Here is a 5,036-nt window from a genome sequence, read left to right as displayed (position 1 = left end):
CGCAAAGGGCTATCGGTACGGTACAGGGGAGTGACTGATTTTGTTATTACAGGGCGCCATTGCAAAGCATCACATCATAGCCTGCCCATAATAGATACCTGCGTTCCAAACCATTGGACAAAACATATGACAAAACGTCTGGAACGCTGTTTGTCATGTTGACGCCTTGGGAAATTTTCCCACGCAAAACAATTTGGGAACAACAAGGGTTAAGAGATACCATTATTTCTACTAGTAATAGTAGACTCGCGATATGGAAAGATTATTTTTGAATGTAGCAAATGTTTGGTTTATTGTTTTACGGCAAATTCTGCCACTGTCAAGCCAAAGAGGTTTGCTTTGAAATGCCATTAATGCAGAAATTATGACAATGGATGAATGAATGAATGAATGAAGACCTTTATTGTGCGCAAATACCCACTGGGTTCAGTACAGGTCACAGGAAAGACGTCACAGATTGCAATGAGTATATACAATGTACAATCTAGCACTAATTTTATGTACTATGTACATATAGTCTAATAATTACGATAATTTGGCTATGGAAGAAGAACCATTTGACTGACTTATCTTTTAAAAGTTAATTTGGTGTAGCATGTTCCTTTTTTATTTGCTTCCCCCTTTTTGTCATAACTTTATATAGAAGAAACAATACCAATCAATTATGGTAGTGAAGTGTGCGTAACCCAGATGTCTCTTTTTTATTTTATTAATAAAGTGGCAGGTCATATTTCATTGATTTGGCGCTACTGCCTTTGGTATATAATTTAGAGCCCTATATTTCCGGTGAGCGGCCCTGACACACATTCGGGACCTTCCCCCCGAAATTGCCCCCGAACACCAGCCGACCAAAGATGGATGAAGTTTGGGAGCAGTCTCTAGCCGGATGTAGGCCACTCCGTACCTTAAACATGAACCGAAATGAATCAAATTAAATTTGAGTCAAATTTGACCGCCGAACACTCCTGACTTACTCCCGAATAGTTGACTGGTGTTCGGCTGGTGTTCTGCTGACAGTCGAAAACCATCCAACCATGTCCAAACCCCTGAAATGTTTAAACATTTTGAAACATTGGGCTAGCGCAGCTGATTAGTTAGCCTGGGTGCCATCCTATTAGTATGCTGGGGCTCCCATACTCATTCTTGTGGAGGGAGTATGGGAGTCCCGGCATACAAATAGGATGGTACCCAGGCTAACGATTAGTAGCCGACCTCGCCGAATACCAGCCGACTTTGAGGGGAGGGGGCGTTCTTATTCATTCAATTATTCATTCAATCTCAAGGCGGCTGGGTAGCCCCATTCAGCTTGCGGTAGCTGTTTTCGGGGGGGGGGCATATTACTCAACCTTTTTTTACACTCAGTCAAGCAAAGAACAATATAAAGTATGCATAAAAACACAAAGTGCAATGCGGAGTCATAGTCCTTTCGGCTAGTGTTCAGGAGGCCAGATTCGTGAATGTGTTTGCAGCGCGAAAAAAACACCCCCAGTTTTGGTATGCCCCGATCGATGAGTCCCCCTCTCACCTGACGCGTGGGACGGGAAGCCGTCTCACTTCGATAGGCTCTTCTACTTCTTCAGACGGCGCCACCTGTTAGAAATGCGCGCTTGACATTTCGTCCTGGGTGTTCACACGGAAGAAACCTCACCGGTTCCACACGGGCCTTTCATACGGAACATGTGTGGACGCGGATAACTTAACACCACTGAGAGAAGAAGGTAAATGTTGAATCTTAACCTGTGTATTCCTTCTATAATTTTCTCAATGTAGAAAGACCTTTATTGTACATTTCTGCTCATTGCGAACTAAGTACAGGTCAGGGCATCGCGAGCAGAACCAACTTCTACAGGCTCTCGTTCTTCCCCCGCACCATCAGGGAATGGAATGAACTTGAGCCTGGTGCGGCGGAGGCGGGGTCTCTTGCCCAGTTCAAATCTGAACTGGCGAGGACCCTGCTGCATTGAGCCACCCCATCATGTCTTGTATATATGTAAATATTACTAACGCACTAATGCACTTGTCCCGTCTTTAGCACACACAAAATCAGTTGTCTTATGTTCCCTTCTCATTTATCCTTGTTTTACCTTGTTTTATGTACTGGATCACAATTGTAACTAATCAATGCGTAACGGCTGCCAATAATCCTACATGGTAGGGCTAGGCAGTAACGGAGATGATGAGGGCAAATAGCGATGGTAGACTAAAATATAGTAAAAGTACATATTTACAGGTTCTGCTTCTTCTCGCTTCTTAAGACAGTTGTAAATGTAAGAACATATGGAGCTGATAGTACGAGGATTATCGAGTTTCATGAGGAATGTGATGTCGATTAGCAGATGACACTCCTATGAAATACCATAAAACTTGCAGCATGATTTTAGCGGACAGAGAGCACACATTGTAGTGCGCTTTTCAATTGTTTCACGTTACAATGGTTTTATAAAAGCGTATGTATTTCGAGACGTAGAATTTTTTTAATACTATGGGTTTCGATCGTAGAGCTTCCAAGTATTGTGCATGCCTTCTACGTAAGCCTTATGGTCTGTTTTGCTGTTTTTATGTCATCCAAACACCCTTGGTATAAAGAAATCCCCAATATCGTCAAGGCAATTCTACCTATTCTGATAGGGTTACGTTGTTTTATTGCTAGTGTTTTGAGGAGTCTATAATTTTATTACGTGATTTGGTTTTCTCCCACGAGCGTCTTATATCAATTAATACCTTGGAATATGGTTAGCGCTGTGACATCCATTCAGAGTGTATTCCTTTCACAGATGAAGGGCCTCCATCTACAGCCATACGTGCTACACCTTTACCACATGACAACCGACGCATTAGCTTACTCCAACTGAAGAGCAGGCGATCCATGCAGTCTACCTGTGTTATCTTTCTTTGCCATAAACGCTATTGGACAGGTGCTTAGATTTGACTGGACGACACCGTAAGCCGAGATGAAATAAACTACATCTCACTCAACATCGGACCCAAATCCCGCCGACAACTGGAAAGAAAAGTATTGTCATTGACGGCAGGCGATAACCATTACTAGTACCCATGCCATACGTTATCTACAGTTGAGGGAAAGAGAAAGGACATCACAAGGACACTGAGAATGCCGCGGAAGGCAAACTTCAGATGGCGCGAAGGTGCAACCCTGCTTCTGCTCTTTGGAGTCCTACGAACAAGGTAAGTTTTAATTTTCATGATCAGTCTGAGTTTCTACCTCGTCTGTGTGGTGATAAGATTCATTTTCAAAGGATAAGGACAGTTAAGCTGCATATCTTGTGTGAAGCTTGTGAAGTGCCCTCTAAGTATTGTCCGAACTGCTCTCCGTTGTACTGCTTCGAGTTTTTTTTTTTTGTATTCCAACATTTCATGACCAAACATGGCGACGGCACACTCAAGTTATATCAACTTATTTATGCCGCCACTAACGCAGAGGATAAATACAGGACAGGACAATTCTCATTTTCACTTAAGTGAGGAAAGTGCCTTTCCTAAGGGCACATGCAAAGATCGGTGGCATGTAAGGACTCGAACCCGGCCCCTCTTGGTTCCCCGTCGAGCACTCTGCCGCAACGCCACACGACCCCACACTTCGAGTTTGCCTGACTGTGCACTTGTGAACCCCGGATGCCAGACTGGCGTACAGTATTGCAACACCGGTCGTACAAGGGATGCATAGAAGGTGCCGAGGTCTTCGGTGGGCAAATTGGAATGTTTCAGCTTCCGTAAAAAGAAGAGACGTCCGTTAGCTTTCCCTGTCATTATTGTATCCTGTGTCTCCCATTTTATAAGTCACTCTGAAGCCACACCCCCAAAAGGCGTCTCCTCTCCTGTAGCTCAATATGCATCAGCAGGACAACGTTATCACTCCTGATCTGTCTATCACAATTTCTCTATCACAATTTTCATCCTCCTTACCCATCGAAATCTGTTTCATGCCCACAATCCGTGTGTCTACTGTCTCTAAGCAGTCAATGCATCTTACGCCCACCTCTACCAACGGCATGTAGTTAACATTCAATTGAATAAACCATAGCGCTATGTCGATGAAGGTTAGACATCCAGGTAATACGATACGCCAAAAAACAGTTACTCAAGCAACTGGATATGATTTTGAAAACGTCAGACGTTTCAGCTAGTATCCACTAGCTTTCGTCAGTGACTGAGAGACCAGAGGGGAAAGCAGGTTTTTAAGTACAACCTGTTTATTGATATGCAAATAAAGTGAAGACAATTTTTTGGAAGTCGAAAAAGGAACAAAAGTTAGACAAGTCAAGACAAAATGATGCAAATTAGTCTGACAGCTCCTGTTATACAGAACAGGAGCTTAAGTGTTGTCTGTCCTCGGGGCTGGGAGTGCCAAATCCCAAGTGCCGGAAAGATCGACTCGTAGCCCCCCTTCCCTCAGACAAAGACTGGTACACCCTAAGGACCGACCTCACAAAGGTACCAAGGCGAATGTTATTTACAGACTCAAATGTGAGGAGCCCAATTGTAACAACACCTACATTGGAGAGACAAGTCGACCGCTCAAAGTAAGATACAAAGAACATTGCCGACCTAGTGCCAACGGCTACTCCTTAGCTATTTTCCACCACCTACAACACAACCAGGGTCACTCTTTCAAACTCGAGTCCACGGATATCTTAGACCGCGAAACACGCTGGTGGGAACGGGGTGTCAAAGAGGCAATATATGAAAGAATGTACAACCCCACCCTCAACAGGGAAGGGGGGCTACGAGTCGATCTTTCCGGCACTTGGGATTTGGCACTCCCAGCCCCGAGGACAGACAACACTTAAGCTCCTGTTCTGTATAACAGGAGCTGTCAGACTAATTTGCATCATTTTTGTCTTGACTTGTCTAACTTTTGTTCCTTTTTCGACTTCCAAAAAATTGTCTTCACTTTATTTGCATATCAATAAAGGTTGTACTTAAAACCTAGCTTCCCTCTGTCTCTCAGTCACTGACGAAAGCTAGTGGATACTAGCTGAAACGTCTGACGTTTTCAAATCATATCCAGTTGCTTG

The 5,036-nt window shown here is 43.8% G+C and overlaps 1 pseudogene; it reads left to right on the top strand.

Moving 5' to 3' along the window:
* The first annotated feature begins 3,112 nt into the window (after positions 1 to 3,112).
* The window catches only part of LOC109482843, a 22,777-nt pseudogene continuing 20,853 nt past the window's right edge, over positions 3,113 to 5,036 (top strand).

This window comes from Branchiostoma belcheri, unplaced genomic scaffold, assembly GCF_001625305.1.
Source record: "Branchiostoma belcheri isolate BF01 breed outbred unplaced genomic scaffold, Haploidv18h27 scaffold61, whole genome shotgun sequence".
NCBI lineage: Eukaryota > Metazoa > Chordata > Leptocardii > Amphioxiformes > Branchiostomatidae > Branchiostoma > Branchiostoma belcheri.
The sequence above is the reverse complement of the archived record's forward strand: the minus strand, read 5'-3'. Positions and strand labels throughout refer to the sequence as shown.